This window comes from Tamandua tetradactyla, chromosome 13 (genome assembly GCF_023851605.1).
Source record: "Tamandua tetradactyla isolate mTamTet1 chromosome 13, mTamTet1.pri, whole genome shotgun sequence".
Classification (NCBI taxonomy): Eukaryota; Metazoa; Chordata; class Mammalia; order Pilosa; family Myrmecophagidae; genus Tamandua; species Tamandua tetradactyla.
Window position 1 is genome coordinate 957,704 of NC_135339.1, and position 25,730 is coordinate 983,433.

The 25,730-nt window shown below is 36.6% G+C and overlaps 1 protein-coding gene across 8 annotated transcripts in view; it reads left to right on the forward strand.

The window, feature by feature from the left end:
* Positions 1-16,715, forward strand: part of LOC143653459 (zinc finger protein 33A-like) — a 122,252-nt gene extending 105,537 nt beyond the window's left edge. For 3 of the 8 annotated variants that reach the window (XR_013161295.1, XR_013161296.1, XR_013161297.1), the window contains exons 9-11: positions 8,296-8,395; positions 9,977-10,115; positions 15,934-16,157. The gene's annotated coding sequence lies outside the window, so the exon portion shown is untranslated. Of the gene's footprint in view, positions 1-8,295; positions 8,396-9,976; positions 10,116-15,933 lie in introns of all 8 variants that reach the window. The other 5 variants (XR_013161299.1, XR_013161300.1, XR_013161298.1 and 2 more) reach the window with 3 other exon arrangements.
* Positions 16,716-25,730: the final 9,015 nt, after the last annotated feature.

Sequence of the window (25,730 nt, forward strand, 5' to 3'; positions counted from 1 at the left end):
GCCCATGTAGAAAAAAGAAAAAAAATAATTTATAAGGCTGTTAACATAAGAGCAGAAACCTGGTCATTGAAGCCACATGATAAGGATGGAAAAAATTAAGGCACTTGTAAGCCGCTCCTAGAAGGCCCAGGCTTTCCCCTATTCTCCTTACCCTGAGAACATGGAGGACATAATGGAGAATGGATTATTTGCCCGAGAAAAATGAAAAAATGTCACAGAGTTGATGAAATGCAAACTTTGTTCCTATGCATATTTTTAAACATGCAGTAGTAACAAAAAAACTCTTCTGAGTTTGAATCTTGGATACATCGTAACACGAGTTAGAAAAGATGCAATGAAGATTCTCTGGGGGTTAAAGGTTGTGAAGCAAGAAGAGGGAACTCCAAGTAAGGCCAAGAAATTTCTTCCTAGCTGCTCTCTGCACCTGCCCTTGGAAATGGCCCTTGAGCACCCCCTGGTGGTTTTGAGTGCCACTGCAGCTCAATCCCCACTGGGCCCTGCGTAGAAAGTTTGCATCTGGGCTCAACCTGACTTTCCCTCACTGTGTCTCTTGATTAGCAAAACACTGCCATGTCCTCGGCTCTCAGGTTGCTGGACCTTAAGTAAACTTCATTCATGGATATGTCCCTGATGAAGCCAAGTTGGGACAGAAGGATTGGTACTACTGTATGTGCCAGCCACTAGCTATTCTGCCTAGACTCTCCAACCCCTTTCTGGGACGTGGTGGATCTGGGTCACAGAAATCCTGGTTAAAGGGGACCCAGATATAGGGCATGGTCTGATGGAACAGGTCCATGACTCACAGAAAATACTGTTCAGATTTAAGTGGAACCTGAGTTTAAGTAATTGTGTGCTGTGCTTTCATCTGTTTTCCCTTGTGGGGATTTGCATTTTGGAGGATGAGGAGAATTACTTGTCTTGAGGGCACCCTGGGACTGGAGGGCGGTAGTAAAGCCCTCAGAGAACACAGCCCTCACCCTTCGGTGCACCCTCACCACGAACAGGTTCGTCTGTTTCTAGGAAGGAGGTGTATTCATGAGCTGGTTCATGAGCCCGATGTGGCCAAGGATCAAGGATGGATTTCAGATTACGGTCATTGGGTGCTACTCCAGGGCATTGCATATATAAATAAATATGCCCATCAGAGCTGGCTCTGACAGTTTCTGCTTGTTTTTCTATGTTCCTGAAGGGATGGGTTTTTCGAGTTCATTTCTCACAACTTTGTTGATGCCACTGTACAGTAGTCATGTAACTAAGCAGTTATAGATTAACAGAAGGTTTGATTATTAAAGCATTTTATAGCTATTTCTTCTCAGTTCTTAGTATATTAGAATAGTAAGAAGAAAATACATGAAATTATTAAAATGGATGCCTCAATCTTTCATAATGCTTGTATAAAACTTCATGGCCTTTATTGTGTGATTGTAAAAACCTTGTGACTTTCCACACTTCTACCCCCTTATCATGTTTTTCAACTTTAGAGTCTTATTATCACAAATGACAGCCTATAATATATATTTTTTAATTTAAGAAAACAAACAAGCTGTTAATTTTTTTTTAGGCTAAAAGAATTGGTGCTTTATTGAATTTCTTTGTTTTATTTGTCAAAATGATGGATGGCAAAGATATCAATTCAAAATTTTCTGTAATAGGAAACTAAAGATAATTGCCTTTAGACAAAAATGATCAAAGAATGTACTGGCTCAGAATTTGTTAGTTGTTCTTTTTTAGTCCTTCATTATAAAAGTTATATATGAATTTCTGAGGGTGGAGACAGAATTTATTTGAGTTTTGAACCTAAATTATTATATTCCTGTCATGGTCAGGTTCATGTGTCGACTTGGCAGGTGGTGGTACCTGTTTGTCTGGTTGGGCAAGTGCTGGTCTGTCTGTTGCAATGAGGACATTTCAGAGAATTAAATGATGATCATGTCAGCTGCATCCACAGCTGATTCCATTTGTAATCAGCCAAAGGGAGTGTCTTCTGCAATGAGTGATGTTTAATCTAAGCAATGGGAGCCTTTTAAGGAGGATTCAGAAGAGACAGGCTCTCTTCCTGCTTCAGCTGGTAAGCCTCTCCTGTGGAGTTCATCCAGACCCTCCATTGGAGTAGTCAGCTTCACAGCCTGCCCTATGGATTTTGGGCTCTATGTTCCCATGGTTACATGAGACACTTTTATAAATTTTATATTTACAGATAATTCCTGTTGATACTGTTTCTCCAGAGAACCCTAACTAGTACAATTCCTAATACATTTTGTCATCACCAAAACAACTACTTTTATTTTAAAGTTTGATAATGCAAATTTCAAAATGAAATTTACTACTGCACAGTTATGCTCATAGTATTTTGACAAAATTTACAATTGAAGCATAATACACTAAAAAATGTGCACTACATATGCACATCTTGCTAAATTTTTGAAACTAAATATATCCTTGCAATTCAGCCCCCAGGTTAGGAAATAGATTATTGCCAGATCCCCATTATCTCCACTCGCATACTCTGTCTGACTGTCACTGACAGTCCTTACAACTGTGTTCTGACTTACCTTAATCCTGATCTGATCAGCTTCATTCTTATCTCTAAATACCAGATTATGGGTAAATAAAACAACTTCTCAAAATCCAGAAATAATAATTACCACTCTGGATCAAATCTATCTGCTATAAGAGCTTACGATCTAGACCCCATTTTCTTATAAACATTTTCTAAAGGAGACTGTACAATAATTATTCTTTCATTTCTGGCTTACTTTGCCTCACCAAATGTCCCACAGGTTCATTCATATCATTGCATGCCTCAGGAATTCATTCCTTTTGTAAGCAGCACAATATTTGATCGTATGTATACACCATTGCTTATCAACCTATTTCTCATCAGTACATCCTTCAGCCACCTGCATTCATTAGGCATCATGCGTAATACCCAAAGTCCAGAGTCCACCAACACTCTCAATTTTATATAATTTCATTGTTCCTAAAGAAAGATAACCATAAACACACCCTCACCAAATATAGGAAATCTAAACCTCCTCTTAACTCTTGTTCTTCCCCCCATTTCTTACCTCTGTTGTTGCTGTGGTAGGGATGATGTTCTCCTGTTGAACATAGCCCATAGAATGCAATAGCAGTTTTTCCCCTGTACCCTGGACTTAAACAGTCTTTGTACATGAATCATACCTTTGAAGTAATTCTTGTAAGATTTATATTTCTAATTTATATTTCTAGTGTTAATCAGTGAGACATATAGGGCTATACAACCCCTTTCAATCCTGTTCACCTTCGATATGGTAACATTACTTATAGACCCACTAGAGAACCATCTTTACTTCTATCTATTCCTTTGCAGTTGAGATCAACTTCATTAGCTAACTGTTCACCCATCTCTAGTTTCTGTGTATCTCTGAGTCCACTGTATTATGTATTATAAGCCTCTGATTTTACCTTTACCATGGTCATAAAAGTGGGGTCATACAGTATCTATCCTTTTGTCTGGCTTATTTCACTCAGCATTATTGGACGGCCCAACTTTTAAAACAGTGCCCCAAACAAACTCAGGTTTCTGTGGGCTGGCAAAAACCATAGCACCACTGGGATCTAGCAGACTTGTTTTACCCACCAACAGACACCTGGTTCTGGTGCTCAGTGCCAACCCAAGAACCCTGAGGTAGGCTGTTGTAGGTGCCTGGTTTTGGAGGTAGACAGGGGAAAGAGCCAATATGATTACCAGCCAATGAAAGGGATGAAAATACAGGGCAAAAAGCCAACTAACAAGAAAACCCAAGGCAAAAGAGATAAAACGCCAGAATAAACTAAAAAATTCGGATGCCTAAACACTAGCAAAACATCAAAACTCATACCAGAGAGCACTAAGAGATGGCCCAACCAAAGGAATAAACTAATGCTTCAACTGAGATACAGGAGTTGAAACAACTAATTAAATAAAGATGGTCAAATATATCTTGTAAATCATATAAAAAGTCAAATCAGCATGGTGAAGTAAAATATGATGAAAGAAATGAAGTATATAAAGAAGACACTGTGTGACTCAAAAGCTTGAAAAAAAGAAATGGGTACTAAAAGTCACAATAGAAGAGATGAAAAACACGATAGAGTCATACAACAGTAGGTTTGAAGAGACAGAAGGAAGAATCAGTTAAGTAGAAGACAGGGCATCTGAAATCCTACACACAAAAGAACAGATAGGGAAAAGAATGGAAAAATTTGAGCAGCATCTCAGTTAACTGATGAGTAGCATGAAGCACATAAATATGCATGCTATGGGTTTTCCAGAAGGAGAAGAGAAGGGAAAATGGGCAGAATGAGATAATCACTGACTATATCTCAACTCTTATGAAAGAGTTGTCAATGACAATGAAAGAATTCTGAAAACAGCAGGAGAAAAGCAATCCATCACATAGAAGGGAAGCTTGATAAGACTAAGTGCAAATATCTCAGAAGAAACCATGGAGGCTAGAAGAAAGTGGTATGATATATTTAAGATACTGAAAGAAAAACTGCCAACAAAAAATTCTATATCCAGCAAACTAGCCTTCAAAAACGATGAAGAACTTAAAATATTTACATATAATTAGACACTGATAGTGCTCTACAAGACATACTAAAGAGAGTACTACAGGTAGATAGGAAAAGATAGGAGAGAGAGATTTAGAGAAGTGTGCAGAAATGAAGATGAGCAGTAAGGGTAACTAACAGAAGAGAGAGAGAGAGAGAGAGAGAGAGAGAGAGAGAGAGAGAGAGAGAGAGAGAGAGAGAGAGAGAGAGAAAGAAAGAATGAGATATAACAAATGAAAGCCAAGTAAAACAATGGATGAAGAAAGTACTGCCTTTAAAATAATACCATCAAATGTTAATGGATTAAATGCCTCAATCAAAGGCATAGATTGGCTGAATTGATAAAAAAGAAAAAAACAGGATCTACCTACATGCTGTCTGGAAGAGGCTAACTTAAGACCCAAGAACAAAAAACAGCTTAAAAGCTAAAGGTTGGAAAAAGATATTTCATACAAACAACAACCAGAAAAGAGCAGGGATAGCTACGTATATCAGACAATTAGACTTGAAATGTAAAACAATTAATAGAGAGAAAGAAGGATACTATATATTAATTAAGGGGACAATTTATCAGGAAGTCATAACAATCATAAAATACCTATGCACTGAACCACAGTGCCCCAAAATACATGAGGCAAACACTGACAACACTGAAGGAAGACACTTCAATACACCACTCTCATCAATAACTACAGCATATGGATAGAGGATCAAGGAGGAAACAGATCTTGGGTAATACAGTAAATGAAGTAGACAACTGAAATTTACAAGGACATTGTATACAGCAACAGCTGGATACACATTTTTCTCAAGTTCTCGTGATTCATTCTCCAGGATAGACCACATGTTGTGTCACAAAGCATGCCTCAATAAATTTAAGAACATCAAAATCTTAAAAAGTACTTTCATGGATCATCATGGAGCTGGAAACCAAAAACAGGCATAAAGGTAGAAAATTCACAAATATAAAAAGTCTCAGCAACACTCTCTGAAACTTGTGGGTTAATGAAGAAATTACAAGAGAAATCAGTAACAGTTGAATGAATATGAGAACACAACATATCAAGACTTACAGGATGAAGCAAAGGCAGTGCTGAGAGAGAAATTTATTGCCCTAAATGCCTGTAGTAAAAAGAGAGGAAAGAGCAAAAATCAATGTATTAACTGCTTACATGGAGGAACTAGAGAAAGAACAGAAATTTATCCACAAACAGAAGGAAAGAAATAGAAAAGAGCAGAAATATGAAATTGAGAACATGGAAAGAATAGAAAGAGTCAATGAAACCAGATGTTGGTTCTTTGAGAAAGCAAAAAAAAAAAAAAAAAAAAACAATGGATCTTTACCTGTAATGTCCGAAAAAAGAGAGAGAATGAAAACAAAACCATAAATAGGAGGGGAGACATAATAACTGATCTTACAAAAATAAAGGAGATAATGAGAGGATACTATGAACAACTACTTGCTAACAAACGAGACAACTGTGTTAGGGTTCTCTAGAGAAACAGAACCACAGGAGGAATTTCTAAACACAAGATTTATAAAGGTACCTCATACAACCACGGGAATGGAAGAGTCCAAAATCCATAAGGAAAGCTGTGAAGCCCTCAACTGATTGGATTATCTAATTGTAGGAGACACCCTTAGTTGGTCACAGATGTAATTAGCTGCAGATGCAATCTGCTGACTGATGATTTAATACACCAGCCTTCCAGTTTATCAACCAACCAGAAGATACCCTTGCAGCAATGGTCAGTCCCAGAGAACTGGGCATAATCATTTGGCCAAGTTGATACCAGAACCTAACTATCACAATCCACCCCTTGTCAACTTGGCAGATAAAAGTGTCACCTTGAAATATACTGAATTTCCAAATAGAACACAATAACAGACATAGGTTTCACTTAACAATACTCAACTGTCCTGCAAACAACCAGAAATACACTACATCTCTCCAGAATAGTGTGCAAGTCCTTAGGCAACATTCACTCTTAAACATCATATCCTGTGACTTAACTACTATAACATGAACAATAAAACATGTCATATGATAAGAAGAAGACAAGATATTTGCTTAAGTACAAATGCAGACACACTCAGAACAGGGAGGAAGTATTCATACAATCATAGTCCTCATTTCTGTAGCTTGTCACACTGTCACAGTTCATATTTATCACCTCTTTTCGATGCATTTCCTGTTCCCTTTACCCTCAACAAGCACTTCAGCTGCCATAGTTCTGTGCCAAGTGGAGTGATGCAGGCCTTCATTCCTGAAGTTTCCTGGTCATTGGGAGGAAACTGCCTGGATTGGTTGTTGCAGTTTTCCATCGACTTTAATCACAAGATGTGGGAGAACGAAGACACTCTAGGGGCTCTCCTGTATTCCAGGAAAAGTCTTCTTTACCCCCATTGTGTAGTTGCAGTCCTATTTCAACTTGATAGTCAGCATCAATCACCCCAGACAGAGTGGTAATTCCCCTTTTTGCCTGTTCATTCAGTGTCATGAGAAGCCCAAAGTGGTCGGTGGTAGATTAAACTTCCAGTTCAAATGGAATCATTGTTTTGTCTCCTGGTAGGACTCACTCCTCCTTTTGGAACTAAGACCAGTCGACCAGTAGAGCTTAAGTTTCAGGGACAGGAAACAAAAATTTTCCTAGTGGATCACTAGGGGTTGTGGGGGGTCAGGTGCGACAAATCAGGCCTGAGCAAGGAGAAGGTATCTGGAGTCACAAGATCCAGGGCGAAAAGTCCCCAAGAGTTAAAAATTGAACAATAATCATTGTTAAGAAGCTAAAAGAATGGGATGTATTTTTTTTTTGCAAGAGCTAGTGGCATTTTTCTGCTTCTGTAGATAAGCTTGCTTGCTTACAGCTGCAAACCAAGATGTGGCTCTAAAAAGATAATGCCCCTTTTCCTGCTTCTGTGCATAAGCTTGCGGTTTTTGCCTTTATAAGCCCCCCTTGAGAACCTCTTGGGGCTGCTCTCTGAATCTTCTTTCTTGGGGGTTTCTGAGGCAGTCGCCGGCCAGCTAGTAAAGACTCCAAATTGGCTTGCAGTTCTTTGAATTGTGTGGTCTCTCTTTTGGTGTGCCCCACAACATCCCTTATCCCTCCCTCTCATTCACCAGTAGTATTTCCAAATACATGATTTATTTTACCCTTCGCCCCCCCCTTCTATTTATTTATTCTTTATCCACATGTTTTTCCTCATTTGTCCATATGCTAGATAAAAGGAACGAGAGAAAGAAGGTTTTCCAATCCCTCAGTCACATTGCAAAAGTTATATCTTTATGCAATTGTTCAAGAATCAAGGCTACTGAATAGCTCAACAGTTTTAAGGTATTCCCTCCAGCCACTAAACTACACCAGAAATGTGACCAGCCAGAAGATAAATAAAGGAAAATTTAACAGAATGTATAAATTACACATTTAAAACATTGAAGTTACTGAGAAATAAATCTGTTCATTATGAGAGGTTTTTAAAATTTATTGTAATCTACCAGTAATATAATTATTAGGAATTATGTTTTGAACAAATATGTATAATTTTATATATATTCATACAAGTATACAAAAAATGTTATAAGATTATATGTAATTTAGTGTAATATATTTTGAATTTACTCTAATTTAATATAGCATAATCTCAAGAGTACAGTTCAGAATTCAGGTGACCAAATTTATTTCCTGCTTCTTCCATTGTTTTCTGCCCTTGGAAAGTTCCTCAACTTCTCCCAGCCTGAAATCCTTCTTGAAAAATGAGGAAAATGAGGCAAAGTACAGCATAACATTGTCGTGAAGATGATGCCGGATGCCCTGTGTAAGTGCTTCCAGTATTAGCACATGGAGGTAATCAATCTTGGCAATGTTGATGATGTGAGAAAAATGGTTAGAAGATGAGGATAGTGGTGGTGATTTTGAAAATAAATGTTTGCATGGATATAGAATAGAAATGTGAGTAATTGTCATCCAGGGACAGATTTGGTTTTCTTTCTTGTTCCTATGTTATTCCTGAAATATTCCTAGATGATATAACTTTTACTATCAGACAAAAGAAGTATTTTGATTGTTCCTACAATAAATAGAGTGTGTTTTTTTGTACAGCTAGAGTGCTAGAGTTTTATGGGGTTTTTTTTTTGCCAAAACCAATTTGTTCCTACTTTGTAGACCTGAACCAGCAATCATGCCTTATAACTAGAATGTGTGTCACTAGGGAGAAAAAAGGGAAGATGCCAATATGATCACATTAGTGCCTATTAGTTTTGAGCACATCATGCATTGCATGAGTTAGCCAGTAGGAGTGGAAGTGAGTCCGGGGGAGCTCTGCAGATATGAGGGCTGACTGGAGTAAGCAGGTATGCTGGGGGGATGCCATGTCCAGACAGAAGGCACAGTGTCCATGGAGCTCTGCAGATATGAGGGCTGACTAGAGTAAGCAGGTATGCTGGGAGGAGTGGCATGTCCAGACAGAAGGCACAGTGCACCTGAGGATGACTTCATGCTGGAAGGGCTCCAGTCCCAAGGCTGGGGCTGAAGTGCCAAGTGGTGCACATGGACAGATTTATACATGATTACAGCTTTGCCTTCCATCACCTGCAGAGCGATGATGTTGCTGAAGATGCTCACATGTTGGTTTCAAACTATTCACATATTTTAACTTTCAGTTCTTTCCTCTATACTTTCTAAAACTTGATTTGGTAAGGGAGGGCCTATTTTGAGGTAGTTTCTTTCTATAATGTCTCATTTTGACCTCGAAGCCTCTAAATATTCATACTTCAGACTCTTAATCCATGCATTAATTAATATTTAATTAGTTTTATATCACCTCTACAACAGTGAATCTTTTTCTCTGACTAAAATTTCTTGCATGCACCCCAAACATATAGACATTTATGTGGATATCCCACAGAGATTTAAACTCAAGTTTTCTTGGGGGGAGCTCATTATCTTCCTTTCCCACATCTTCAACCCCACTGCCTCAGAGACTATTCTGAGAAAAAGCATTCATAGTTGTTTTTTTCCCACCCAACCCACAAAGTTCTACATCTCCAGTTTTCTTTTACCATTTTATCTCATGACAGTCTTTTTTTTTCTCATTGGAATGCCATACCAGTTACTCTACCCTTGGAATATGCACTCATTTATTCTGGTAATGCAAATACACTGCTATGTATTTAGAAGATTTCATTCATATTTTCCTAAATAACCCATTTTAAGCTTTGTGGTATAACCTCGTGCAAACTCCATTGTTTTAAAGGACTTACAGATTTCCTTAGCATTTTATAATATTCAGTGGAGCTAGGAGAAATTTTGCCTCCAAATTTTCCAAACACAGAGAATGTTTCTGTCAATTATTAAATGCATCTCTCTAATTTTGAAAATCCTTTGGTTTGATTTCTAGACCGACATTTAAAACAATCATCATGAAAACTTAGTAATGCATAGACTGAGTGAACTTTCAAACATATTGCAGAATTCTAGGAACATATTCTGAAGGTACAGATTTTGTCACTTTGTGAAGATCGTCTGCCATTAAGTAGGTTAGTAAATTTTCTGTTTTCAAGAAAAACCACAACTAATATTATCGTAAAGATTACAAAGCAATTATCAAAATATAATTAATTGATTAGGTAAAATACTTTATTCTTATTCACCTTAATCATGTTTGCACAGCCTGCCTCTACCACTCTCAAAGAAACCTGACCTGATGATTCCCAGTAGATTCTAGCACTGGACTTTGGAATAACAGCATTTTACAAAAGTATTTTCATTACACTTTTTGAGGCAACTTTTGCCATCTGAAAATATGTATTACCTTCTATTCATTTTTTGCTCAGAATAGCTCTGTGAATCATTCAAGGCAGATGGGGAAAGTTGTGATGGAATGCTGTTGTTTAAGGTTGCCCTTTGTATTCTTTCCTGATTTTTTTATACAATTGAGCTTCAAGATGCAAATATTTCAATATTCCTAGGAAGGTCTCAAGAATTAGTAGGAAGAGAAAGAGTCAAATACCATAGGAGTGTTGCCTGCTGTGGCAGGAAGGCGGGCCTCTCAGGAAGTTAGCAGGGAGCCTCTGACTGGAGAGCAGCTGAGAATATGACATCCTTTCACATGCCAGCCACAGTGGGTCACTGCGCCTGAGATCCAGCCTGGGTGGCCTACCCCTGGGCACACGTCAGTGTGTTACAGGTTACAGTGCACCTACCAACTTATGTGGCCAATGCTACAGTTTCACAGATATCCTGAAATTTAGAAGCCACTTCAGGATGAAAAGTGGTGAGGGGATAATGAATTGAGGTGACATGCCCCTAAAGTCGGTCTGCCTTCTGGGACCTTTCCACTCACAGCTTCTCAAATGGGAATACGACAATGATCTTATTCTTTTTTCCTGGAACTTAGAATCCATTTTTCTCTTTTCTGGTTGACACATCAAAATGCATTTGCAAACTAGGAAAGTCATCCTCTCCTTGGAGCCAAAGATGAGTGTTTTACATTTATCCTCACCAATGTTTCTAGTTTCACTCTATCTTCTCCTACATATATGCTTTCAAAAGGGTGATGAATGTCTAAAAAGATGTCTTTTATTAAGTGGCCTGGTAATTTACTGACTAGAATATTGAATTGGGAACCAGGAGAATGGTGTCTCTGTTCTATTTATGCCACTACCCTGTGACCTTGAACACATAATTAATTGCTCTAGACCTTTGTCCCTTCATCTATAACAGGTAAATTTGTATTTATATTATAATGTATAACAGATTTCTGTTATACATTAGCTCTAGAGTTCACAGTCTCTTTTTCTTTCCTTTCACTTTTAATTGTGATTGGCTGTCTCTTTACAATTTGGTATTATCTACAAATTTGATTTTGCTTTCTAAGTACTTATTTAAATAAAACACTAAGAGAAAAGTTGACATCTTGGACCACAGCTTACTGCTTACTGTTAGGTTATATTATTCTCCTGATGAACATACAAAATATCTCACAGAACACCAGTATCAGACAACATTGCTCTGAAACCATGATAAAGGGAGACGAAACAAGGTCATTGTGCACCCACAAAATATCAAACATGCCTCCCCCAGCTAATGACTATCCAGTGCTTCTTTACTAATCACAGCGTTCTCCTCGTTCTAATCTGCCTTTCCCACAGATAAGTTTTATTGAGGGTCCAAATCACCCTATTGTCCCTGCTTCCCAATAATCCAAAGGAAAATGATTCGCTGGCAGGTTTTTATCAAAATTTACTCACTAGGTGCTTAATTGTGAACTAGGTCTAAAGTTAACTAGGAAAGGACCAAAAAGGAACACAAGGTCTCACAAAACGAATGCAGGGAGCAGCAGCTTCCCTGTGTGTGGGGCAGTGGGCACAAGTTAGAGATGTTTCAGCCTTGAAGTTGGGAGGTAGGGCCCTGCAGACCTGGTGCTCAGACTTCCCAGGGGAGGACAGCAACAAGGTACAATGAGGCCATTTCTGTAAGTGAGGTAAATTTGCAGATGCTGCTCCCTGGAGGAACTGCTCTGCCAGGGTGAAGCAGTACTGCTGGGTGATACTCACAGGAGCAGGAATAGAAACCCCTGGAAAGGGAAAATCTCTCCTTCCCCAGCCTCCCAACCTCCCTGGGAACCTTTCTGTCTGAGTAGGATGGGGGGGCACTGACAATGCAGCATGGGGTCTGCAGAGCCCCAGCCAGCATCACACGCTGAATCCCAAGAAGGTGGATTTGGAGCTGAGAAACATGAATTTAAAATCAAGCACAAACCCTACCTCAAAACTTCAGTCTCAGCTTTTGTTCTTGTCTTAGATTAAATGTCCTTCTTTTCCTTCTTTATATATATTTTACCACTCATGTTAAATTTTTAAGCTGTTTTTCTAATCCCCAAGACTATTGATGTTTCCTGTTCAGAATTATGATTTACCAGTTTATGTGATCACCCTCTCCCTATGTTCCTTTGGCTTCCTTTGACCAAATTATCCTGGTAGGTCATAATTAAATACAAAGAGATAGTTCTCTTCTTTCTGAAATATGTCACTATAAATTTCCTCAGGGTTATATATGCACTCATAAATCTTTTAATCTCCTTTTGAATCCACCACCACTATTATACACCTTACAATCTAGATGGCATGTACCTTTTGCATATTCATAAAACATTTGATGAGAACTCTGGCTAGATTCTAGAGGGCTCTTTCCCTAGCAGTAAATGCAAAAACCCATGATCCTGTCTCTTCACAGAAAATTAGTTTCCTTCTTTGTATTCAACCCATTACTTGCCTTACTTTTCTTGCATTAAAACCATCTGCCTTTTTTCTCTCTAAATGTAATGTTTAAATTTACAGCCTCAAATCCTGTGTTTTTATTTTCTTCCTAATTCAGCATCTATACCTCTTCACTTCCATTGTTTCATCTTCTCTGCTGAGGTTCTATCTACACTACAAAGATTATTCCTATTGTATTTGTCTCCTCTATTTATATCTCCCAATCCCCACTACCACAACGTCTTTCTTCCTCTTTGCATGATCTTACATCTCTAGAACTTAACATCCTGTCTCATTGTTTCACCAAGAACTCTCTTCCTCTTGCTGCACACAAGCTGCTTTTCCCGTCACCACAGGTGCCATCCTTACTTTTCCCACCACCTCACTGCCTGGAGCTCCTCTTCTTTCATTTTCTGCAAACCAAGGATTTGCTTTCACTAACCTCTATTGAGCAGTGGTTGCTGATTCATCATTCCCTTTTTTGTTTGGGCCTGGGCTGTGAAAATCTACCCACCTGAACTTTTGTCACTCTATCACCATTTTGTTCTGTTATTTGCTGAAACAGCGTGTTCTTCCTCACAAACATAATACTCAGTTTAAATGGAAGGCACAAACATTTCTTTCTTCTATGTAAAATACATTTTAACTTATATTATGGTAAATCATTTAAAAAACATATCTATATTATGTACGCTTTGTCATTGGCTTATACATATATTGAATATGCATCTTTCTTCAAAATGATAAAAAATTTCTAGTAGTTGGATAACCACATTTCCCTCTTTCCACAATTATTTAACAATTGGACTCCCCAGTACAAATTCTATGTTAGTCAGCCATATATAGGAACTGCTGAAATAATGCCATATTAGAGATAAAAATAACAAATTCAGTATTGAGCAAGAAAATGGAATCTGTCCAAACTCCTAAAGCAACAGAGATCCATTTCCTCCTGACACAGATTCCAAAATAAATCAAATCTCTCTGATAATCTAAATCTAATATCAAACTCCCCAATTCCCAGAGTTTGTATTACTATACATTTTCTCTGCAACTTTATTATAAATGAGTTAAAAATAATTACAGTACTTTGCATTTTCCAAATGCTTTCAAATATCAGATTAGCGTAGCATGACAAATCAGGCAGAAAAGGAAATATTATATTTTATGTAACTGGTGGAAAACTTAGAAACATTAAATTGTTAGGTCACAGAAACATGAAAAAACTAAGATTAAATTTAGCTCTTCTAATTATATATGCCCTTTCAGACTACATAAGGGAGACTTCGCATCCTCACCACATCATGTCGCATTGTCCTAGCTAGATCCCTACATGATTTGAGAAAAAAATTTGAAATGGAAAAAATATATATCTTCCATTAGACATTGTCATAAAATGTTATTATAAATACTTCTGGAAAGTTCTTTGGCAATAGATATAAAGTACCATAAGTACTGTCTTTCTTTTCACCTTAAATATTCCATTTCTATAATTTCATCTTGAAGGGTAATCTGAAATACAAAGCTTATTCATGCACAACTTTATTCACTGCACAGTGTTTAAAATGGAATTCAACTCCATATCAACAATGGAGGAGGGGTTAAATAAAAAACAGCAAGTCTGCAAGGGAGAATTATGCACATCTGTTAAAATAGAACCATCATGGACTTCTATTATCATGAAAATTATTATTCTATAAATGCTCATTGAAAAAGATAAGATTCAAATTTACATGTAAATTATCATCACAACTGCCACGTGTCTACATCTAATTCATCTTTTCATTTGAAGTGCACATTTGTGTACATTTGAAGTTGTTTCTGTTGTGTTTTGTCTTTTGAAATAAATTATTAATTTGCTGTTGTATCTTCTAATTAGTGGCATACTGCACAAGGAAAAATATTTTTGTAAAATGTATAAAGAGAACTCTGCAATAAAAGTCAAAGAATGTTGAAAGTTATTCGGAATAGTAAAAATATGGATCATTTTGCTCTTTTACCATTCTGTACTTCCTCCAACATCTGTAACAACAAAGAACAATAGCACACGAACTTCCCCAGATGGGCCCGTCTTTGTCCATCTATTCACATAAATGTTATCCATTTTCTTATCATCACTCTTTATTGTATTACGTAAACAGTGTTTTTAAACTACAAGTATTTTATCTCTTTCCATTAGCTCTTCCTGTATTTCATGTTTTATCCCTATCTAGTTTCTTTTCATTTTAAATTCTGGTCTTTTTTTTTTTTTCCTTACTTCCCAAGGCTGAAACTAACTCATAAAAATTTTGTTCTGGATTCTCCCTTCCACTGTCTTCATGGAACCCATTCCCGCTCTGGTCTGCCAGGTCTCATATACTGTCAATTTCTCAGATGGTCTCTGGACCACAGTGAAGAGAAAGGAAACGTTTAAAAAAAAATTTAGCTTAAATTCCTAGTGCCCAGCACCCCATAAGACCAAACCTCCAGGAGTCTGTTTCTATGAGGATATGGGGCATCTCCTGTGAGGAAGTCTGTATTAAGTAGACAGAAAAGTCTCCCCATGTCTATGTGTGACAGGAAAGGCTGTGTAACTGGGAAGCATGTGCTTGTTATGCAGACATGTCTTCTGTAGTACCATTCTGTAAGAAATGCTGGTACAAAATAAAATCACATTTTCAGTATTGAAATTTCTTAGTTGCACAAGCAGGAAAAATGCATTTCCTAGAACAAAAGTTTTATGTGAGAAAAGGAGATTTATTATCTAGGAGGTCAGCAACTGGCTGAGCCTCCAACTTAACTAATTAAACTAGCTCATTTAGACTTGAAGCTAAACACAATTTCCCTATGATGTTTGACCATGGAACAAAGGTACCAAGAGATAAGTGTTGATTAAAACCTAGACATGATGGTTCATCAAGTACCACTGAGACCCAAACAGACACAGTGAATGTGATAACCAAGTCCATGCTAACATGGGGAGAATGCCCTGTGCATCACTGAACCTAAATCCAGAGAATCAAAGCTATGCTACACTATATGAGTTTAATAATTGAGTGTTATTTTTTCATTTTTATAAAATTGATGATTGAAAATTTGTATCTTCCCTAATCTCTAGAGACAGTTTCTTAAGAAATTGGAACCCATTTGGAGCCATAAAATATGGTATAACAAAGTGGTGAGTACAGATGTTCTGAGCAGGGTCTCTGGATTCAAGTCTTAGCTCTGCCACTTGAGCAAATTGCTTAACCTCTCTGTGCCTCAATCTCCTTATCTGTGCAATGGGAAAAACAGTGGACCTACATCAAAATATTATTATGTAAACAAGTGATTTAGAAAGTGCCTAGAAAAATTCTTGACCCATAAAAAGTAATATATGTTTAGTTAAAAAGACAAGCAAATAAATAAGTCTGGAAATAACATCAAGGTTTTGCTTTAAATTGTGTTCTGCTGGTTGAAACCGACACCCTCAAGGGTCTGAGCACAGCAGACAATTTGTATCATGGCTATAGTTAGTTTGTCACCACACAGAGCCAGAGGTTGTTGTGATGGTCAGTTTTATGGATCAACTTGGCTGGGCTATTAAATAACTGTAACATAGTTCATCAATCAACCCTAACCTCGGGGTTGTTGTGAAGGTATAATATACAGTGAAAAAATCCATAATCCATTGACTAAGTCAGGGAGATTATTTAGATACTATGGGTTGGCCTCATTCAATTAGTCAAAAGACCTTAAGAATAAAACTAGGCTTTTCGGAAGAAAAATGAATTCTGCCTGTGGACAGTAGCTGCCTTTCATCCCAGAGAAGTTCCCATCTGCCTTTCCTGACAGCCTGCTCTAAGGATTTCAGACCAGCCTAGCCAGTCGCTACAACCACGGAGTCAATTCCTTTTGCTAAATCTCTTAATCTATATTTATTTCTACTTTAAATAGATAAGGATTATAGATACACTGATAGATGGAGATATAGATGCAGATACATATACAGACATAGATACAGATACTGTTCTAGTTTGTTAGCTGCTGGAATGTGATATACCAGAAATGGGATGGCTACAATCTTTCATAAAGAAAATAGTATAGTTCAAGATGTAGTGTTCAAAATTTCATATAGAAAGAGCTGGTTGAAGAAAAGAGAAAGAAAAAGGAAGCAAATAAGAGTATAAAATAAAAAAACTGCACAAACATATATTATAAAATATATTTTATAAATATATGTGTACACATGTATAATGAAACACGAGTGCATTTTATTATAAAGCTCTGTGTGTGTCCATGTAGATAAAGACATTTTTAACAATCCTTCGAAAATATAAAATAAAATCTGAGCTAAAATAAATCTTAATTAACTTTGCTGCCCAAACTCACAATCATTCCATTAGTCTAATGTGAAGATGTACACTGGGCATGAAACGTTTATCTTGACTTTGGAGAAAAAAATTGTGTCTTTCCATGACTGTTTACAGCTCTTCCACCAGTTATATCACAAAAGAGTTCTGCTTTAAATGCGACTTGCTTTCTAAGCCCAACTGAATTGGTCTAGTTCATAAACAGGAAAGACTTTTATTTAAAATATTTTTATTGACAAAACAACAGATAAACACAAACATTCTTAACATACAAGCATTCCATACTTAATGTACAATCAGTGGCTCACAATATCATCACATAGTTTTATATTCATCACCCTGATCATTTCTTAGAACATTTGCATCACTCCAGAAAAAGAAATAAAAAGAAAAAAGAAATAACTCATACATACATACTCCTTACCCCTCCCTCTCATAGACCACTAGTATTCATCAGGAAAGACTTTTCATGCTCACTTTTCTCTTAACAATATACTGGACTTCATTACTCACCTTCCTCTAAAAATGTTTCTTAAGACAAGCATATTTTCTAAACATGAATTTGCAATATTTTGCTTGTTTAAAATTGCCATTCTTCTATGAACAAATAGGTCACATTAACTCAGGCTTCTGAAGAGGACTGCACTCAAAGTGGTAAATTATTTTATCTAGCAGACATTTACTGAGCACTTATTTTGTGCTGGGAATTATGCAAACACCATGGGTATGAAATTATGAAGCTATGAACAGTGTTCTCGGGCGGTAAAAGAGTGCAAATATACCCAGGAGCAATCAAATAACAGCAGCGCCATAGTGCAAGTATAAATATAGTGCTGTGACCATTCCGAAAGAGGAGTAACAAATATCGGTCACTTGGACTTGAAGAGTGAGGAGAATGCTGTCATCCTCGAAGGGAGGGAAAACAGTATTCCAAAGAGAGGTGTGAAAAATTGAAATGACCTACCGCAGTTTCTCATAAAAAACATTTTAACTATGCCTGTCCCCATCCACAGTGGCTGCCACTCACCTAGTCCACTCCACTGTTAGCTCTCACCAGGACTTCGGTAATTCTCACTAACCAGCAGACGTGTCTCCACTTCCCTGAATGGATCCTCCATGCAGCAGCCAGAGTGAATTTTTTATTGAATCTTGTCTCTCCCCTATTAAAATGCGTCAGTGTTTAACATTGCATGAGAATGAAGTCCAAATTCCTTTGCGGTATTTATTCTTGCCCATTCTTCTCATTTCAAACTCAATGGTACTACTACTTGATTCTGGTAAAAAATGAATATAACGTACCTCTTTAAAAACTTCCCCTCAACCAACTTACTTGTGAAACCATATTTTAATGCTCACATATATTTCATAACTAGATTCCATTTTATAATATTGCATAAAATATTCATTAATTTTTAAAAGGCTATTAGCAACATACAAGTTCAGATGAATGGGCTTTTGAATTATAACTATATGGGAATACCTATTGATTTAGTATGTGAGCTGAAAAATTGAAATGAATAGTGTTTTTTTAAAAAAATGCAATCATACTTTAATTGCAAAAGGAGGCTTCCTGTTTCATGATTAGAGAATTCAGACACGTCTTTCCAGTGAGGACAACTAGAAAATCCATTTTAAAAATGCTTCTAGGAAAAAGAGCTAACAAGGCCTTATAGAATACTTGAGCATGATTGGGAGACAATGAGGACAGAGGTGTGAATCAGAACTGTGAGCATATCTTCCCTTTGGAGGAGTTTGGTTATTTTAGAGAGAGTAGGGGTGGTAAAATTTTGAGCAGGTGTGTGGAGCTGGGGGTGACAGTGTGAATCCAGGGCAGCCAAGAGGTTTGCTTCTAAACGCTCCAGGCTGGGTGAGGAACTGATGGGTTGCAAACTGGGAATATACCAGGTCTGATGGGGACTATACCAAACTTTGAATTACCTCATTGGTTTAAATTTGATTATGATCTCAGGTGATCTAAAACTTTAGATGCCAGGTATAAGCAAATGCAAGCCCTTTTCTCAGGAGGATAGCATAATCCTAAACCTTGGATTATTTCTGTAAACAATTTTTCAAATATAGCATCTGGCACAGAGTGAAAAATAATGAAGCACATAAAGAGACAAGACACAGTGTCAAGAACCAGGAAAAGAAACAAATAATAGAAATAGAGCCATTATCCAGAGATGGAGCAAAGTCCACACGAAATAGAAAACTTCACTAAGTAAAGGGTAAATGTTGACATTTATATGACATTTATAAGGGAATGATTTACAAAAGAGTAAAAGGGTGTATATATTCCAAAGTTAATAAAGGTAAAAATTTAGACTCATAAAAAGTTATTCAAATGAAAAGAAGTAAAAGTAGAGAAAAGAAAATATCAAACATTTGCAACAAATAGAAAACAAACAATAATGCAATACATGTGAAATATATCTGTAACTACAATGAATATAAATGAACTAGATATGCCAATTAAAAAAAAAAAAAGCTTATCACAAAGGATAGTTATGAGAGCACAGCATTTTAGAAAGAATGAGGAGTCTGGGATCAGAGTGCCTAGAGTTAAAACTCAAGCATTGCTGCTTGAAGTTATACGAAGTTGGGAAAATTATGTCATCTTAAAAGTTGGGAAAATTATGTCATCATTCATAATTTAATGAATATTAAATTCATTCCATTTTATAATATTGCATAAAATATTCATTAATTTTTAATTAAGGATCATTTTACATGCCAACGAAACAAAACTGTTCTTCAAATGATGCAGGATAAACAACAGATGTGTCCAATATAAATTTTTCTTCAGGTGCTAATGCAACATTGTCCAATTTTTAAAAGAATTATAAAGGTACAGAAATAGAGACAAATAAGTTATTCCTTTGGGTACTTGATTCAATATTTCAGTACCAATGTGGTTATGAAATATTCTACTATTGTATTATCTGTGCTAGATTTATAAATGTTATTCTTTTGTCAAGACAACAAGTGCCTAATCATTTGGTACAATGTTGAGCAGCTCTCCATATACTTTTCCCTCTCACTTGCTGTTTACTGTTTAGCTCCCCAAAGAAAGTCTTAACATTGGTTCAGCTGTTCTCAAGCTGTTGGTATAATTCCAGTGGTGACTGAAATAAAATTCTGAGAATTACAGTCCAGTTTTCTAAACATCAGGAAGAACCAGATTGGTAACAGGGTACCTATTTTCTAATTCTTATCAGGAAATCTGATTTTTTGGAACGTTCTCTTCTCCTATTCCTGATTCTTGTCAACCCTAGTTAATAGGTATTTGCTTTTTCCTAGTCATACAAGTTCATTCAGTGCCTTTTCCTTTTACTTGTTTTCTACTAAACAAGGTGAAGATACCACTAGCACTTTTTGCAGTAACATGGATATCGCCATTTAGTCATTATTTTAATTTTTGCTGGTGGGGCAATGGGGACTAATAAAAATATAAGGGCCCCAAAGGAGCCCAAAATGGAAAAGTTCTGGGAGCCAGTGTGTGACCCCAGGCTCTGCCACTGAAATCACTAGCACAGTCTGAGTGCATGTTATGAGGAAATTACCGTCATCTTTAACATAGAAGCAGTTGCAGAGTTTTGTGCTCACCCTGGAGTCTGCAGTGTCTGTTAGCCCATGAGATCCTGCTTGCACCCCTTTCCCCGTGACTTGCATGGGCTGATGAGCCATCTGGCAGACATCTTGGAGGCCTTTGGTGGTGGAAATAGTGAATTCCATCCAAAAGTCCATGATCTGATGAATGAAATAAAAATCATATATTCTTAAAATGGAATATTATTTGGTCATAAGAATGAGTGATAGAGAAACTTCCAAGAAGATGGTGGAGCAAGGAATGCCAGAATTCAGTGCTTCTTGAAAAAATCTAGTGGACAGGCAGGAACTATCTGAAGCAACTGTTCTGTGGCTCTGGAGGCCAGGGAAGCACTGCAAAGCTTTTGCAGAGATTGGGGGAAGAGGCTGAAAAACTGCAGTAGAGAACATGAGTAACTTGCTCTACAGAACCTGCTGGGGCCCATCCCCCACCTTTCAAGTGACTGGCTATGGTTGTTGGAGAGGGACACGGAAGTCCTCTTCCTCAAGAAAGGGGGAACATGGTTGAGCACTAATCACGGCATTTGATCAGTGAATTTGGGTCCTTGCCCTAAACTGGGTACCTTCCCTGAACTGCTGTTCCAGTCTGCCCCAGATGAGGGCAGAGATGATGGTACTTTAAAGATGCAGAGCCTCCTTAGGGCTGCAGGGAACAGTTTGTTAAAGGACACCATCTGCTGGGAAGTCCAAGAAAGCACAACTTTGGAAAAGCATCAGAATGGCTTCTGGATTCTTTCTTGACCTTCTCCCCAGGGTTCTTTGGAACTATTGGTTACCCCCTTCATGGGTCCCTAATCCTGTTTGGCCTGGGAAATACTGAGTTGGGATGTCCTCCCTGGGGTGACTCTCTTTCCAAAATTTGCCCTAGGCAAAAGTAACTAAGGGCAATGAGTGAACTATAAAAAGAAAAAAATGTAGAGCCAAAAGAAAAACAAACAGAATCGATCAAGATTTCCAGAAAAGAAAGGAAAAGAAGCTTTCTCTTGGGCACATATCCTGGGCAAAATTGGATGAAAAAGTGCTGGAAAAAATCAGATCAGTTAAACACAGGCAATTCTGAAGAATAAGTTAAAACAAGTGTGAGAGAAGAGCCTTAACATAAAAGCAATCAACAATAAAAACCTAGGTTCAGAGAGAAACTGACCTTCAGAGTAAATTTGTCAAGATAATGAATTTGCCTAAACATAAGCAAAAATTTACAGGCCATACTAAGAAATAGGAAGATATGGCCTGTTAAAGGAAGAAGTTAATTTAGGAGGTGACACAGGATTTGAAACAACTAAGCAATGATGTACAAACAAATCTCCTAAATTGATTCAAGGAGGTGAAAGAAAATATTGCTAAGGAGATAAGAACACACTGAGTGAGCATAAAGAAGAATTTGAAAGTGTGAAAAGAAACATGACAGGAATTATGGAATGAAAGGCACAATAGAAGAGATTTAAAATCCACTAGAGGGATGCAACTGCATGTTTGAATTGGAAGAAGAAAGAATCAGTGAATTTAAAAACAGAACAATCATAATCTTACAGACAGAAGAATGGCTGGAGAAAAGAACAGGAAAATTGAGCATGGACTCAGAGATTTGAAAGACAGCATGAAGTGAACAAGCATACATGTCATGGGTGTCCCATTAGTAGGAAAGAAGGGAAGAAGAGCAGAAAGAATATTTGAGGAAATAAAGGCTGAAAATTTCCAACTCTTTTGAAAGACATAAGCATACATGTCCATGAACTACAACATACTCCAAACAGAATGGATCCTAATAGACCTACTTCAAGAAATATATTAATCAGAATGCCAAATGCTGAAGATAGAGAATTCTGAAAGCAGAAAGACAAAGGTGACTCATCACATAAAAGGGAACCAGAATAAGTTTAAGTACCAACTTCTCATCAGAAGCCATGGAAGCAAGGAGGCAACGGTATGATACACTTAAGACACTGAAAGAGAAAAACTGCCAGCCATGTATTCTTTATCAGGCAAAGTTAGCCTTCAAAAGTGAGGGACATTATGTTGAGTGAAATAAGCCAGACACAAAAGGACAAGCACTGAATGATCCCACTTACACAAACTAATTACAATAAGCAAACACATAGAGTTAGAGGTTAGAATATAGGTTACCAGCAGATAGAATGGGGGTAGAAAATGGTGAGCTGATGCTTAATTTGTGCATAATTTTTATTTAGGATGATTATAAAGGTTTGGATATGGGTAGTGGGGATGATAGCACATTATTGAGAGTGTAAGGAACAGTGCCAAATTGTGTTTGTGAATGTGGTTGAAAGGGGAAGTTTTGGGTCATGTGTATTACTGGAAGGAAAGTTAGAAGATACAACATGGGTCTGTATAACACAGTGAGCCCTGTTGTGGATTGCAGTTAATAGTGCAAACGTAAGAATGCTCTGTCAGGAAGTATAACAAATGTATGACATTATTACAAGGTGTTAATAATTGGGTGGTGTTTTAGTTTGCTAAAACTGTCTTAATTTAATATACCAGAAATGCACCAGCTTCCATAAAAGGGGATTTACTAAGTTATGAGTTTATAGTTCTAAGGCCTTAAAAATGTGCAAGTGAATGCATTTGGACATTGTCTCCAAAAGAAGGTTGAATAGCATCCAGGATTTCTCTTTCAGCTGGAAAGGCATGTAACTGGCACTTGAAATCCCTTTTCCTGGTCCAAAGAAAGGACAATGTCTGTCACATGGGAAGGCACATGGCTGGCATGTGCTGGTCCTTTGCTCCTAAGTTTCATTGCTTCCAGGTCGTGATTCCAGTGGCCTACTCTCTGAGCTTCTGTCTGTCTCCAGGTATCTCCACACTTCTATGTATGAGCTCTGTAAACTCATACATAGTAACATATAGTAGCATATATACAACCTGAAAGTTTCCCTTTTAAACAAAATCAAATATACAATTCAGTGGTGCTAATTACATTCACATGTTGTGCCACCATCACCACCATCCATTACCAAAACATACCATCACCCAAACAGAAATTCTGTTCAATTTAACCCCCCACAAGATTGGATTAAGTTTAAATAAACACGGCTTTTCTGGGCTACATAACAGTTTAAAACAAGCCCAGATGGTAAATGGGAAAATGTACCTAATGTAAGCTATGAATGATATTAATTCAGTATTTTTTCATCAATTTTCAAGAAGGGACCACACTAATGTAAAGTGCAAACAATAGGGAGGTATATGGGCGCATTGTATTTTTTTTACATGAATTTTTGTAAACCTACAAATTCTCTAATTAAATAAAACAATAATTAAAAAATAAGAACATTATGCTAAGTGAAAGAAACTGGATACAAAGAACTACATTGTAGGATTCCATTTATATAAAATATAAATAAATCTATAGAGACAGAATTAGGTTAGTGGTTATGTAGGGTTGGGGAAGATGAAGGGACTGAGAAGTGACTACTAAGAGGTATTGGGTTTTTCTTTATGGAGTAATGAAAATATTCTAAAATTGATTATGGCAATGAGTACAAAACTCTGTGATTATGTTAAATGTCATTGATTGTACACTGTGAAAGGACTTCATGGCATGTGATTATGTCTCAATAAAACTGCTTTATGTAAAAAAAGGAATTACAGAGCTAATCAATATCAATCAGTAGAAAAGAAGAGAAATTAACTGGGATTCTGGAAAGAATGCTATTTGCTAACATTGGTCTTATTTCTTGAATATCCTTTAGGTTATTTCAGTATTTAGGAAAAATACATGTTAGAATTGTATAATGGAAAGTTATGAGAAGAAATTTTAACACAGCACAAGGAGTCAGTATGCCTATACAAATAAATCAAACAAAGCCTTAAAATTCCCAAAGCACTTTTAGAAGTTAATAAAAAATAGTTTAAATAAAGAAAAGAAGCTCCTCACAAGAAGTGTGATTTTATGTGAGATTTGCATTTTCTGAGACCCCTAAATCCTGAAATAAAACTGATATGTTGTCTCAACCTCTAGACATATTTGACAGTGTAAAGTTTCTTTTGATCATTTGATTGCCATATCAAATGGTCTATGATCTCAGAAAGTTAAAAAAAAGAATGCATTAAAATTTCCCCTTACTAAAATATGCATTAAAATTTCCCTTACTAAAATTCCCTTAGCAATTCTAGAAGTTGAATATTTTATTCTATTATTGAAACATTAGACATCCATTAAATATTGTGATTCAAAAATCCACATCACTATAAAAATTTGTGAATAAGAAATCACATCTTTGCTTTATCACTCACATTTTAAAAGTAGAAGATTGAGAAATGGGCAGCATAATTTAAATATTCCTCCCTTAAAATGTTCAATAATGGGGGAAGGAAAAATTATTTCTCCATTTGTAAGTTAATCCGAGATTTTCAGATGAAGATTTAACATATGTTTTAAAGGTTGGATTTTGCCAATGGCATTTTCCTAAAATTTATTATATCTTATAAATTAGTAATTTAATATTTGAAACAAAATAAGCCTCCTGAATATAATATGAAAAATAGGTACTTTGATGGTTCTAACAAAGTCAGTCCTAGTCCTAGCTAAACTATTTTGAAGATTAAATTTCAGCAGAAACAAAGGAAATATTAAGTAAAGTCCTTGAACTACAAGATATTCCTTTGAAACAAAAGAAAATAAACAGCAAGAGGAGATGTCAGTGAGTAATGGAAGAATCTGAATTTACATTTCTACTTGGAGGATAATTAAGCTAAGAGTTCTACTTATTTGCATTAACTTGGAACAAGGCAAAATGTCTCACAACCCATTAATTTTGAAGAAAAAGTTCTAGAAACTACAGAGAAAATTTTATACTTATTAATTACAAGGTACTATATATTTAATGATAATAGCTTGCTATAATTTTTTATAAGTGAGAAGAGGGCCATTTTGGAAATTATTGGACCCAATTAAGCCCCACTTTACCAAATTAAAAAGAGGAAAAAATAA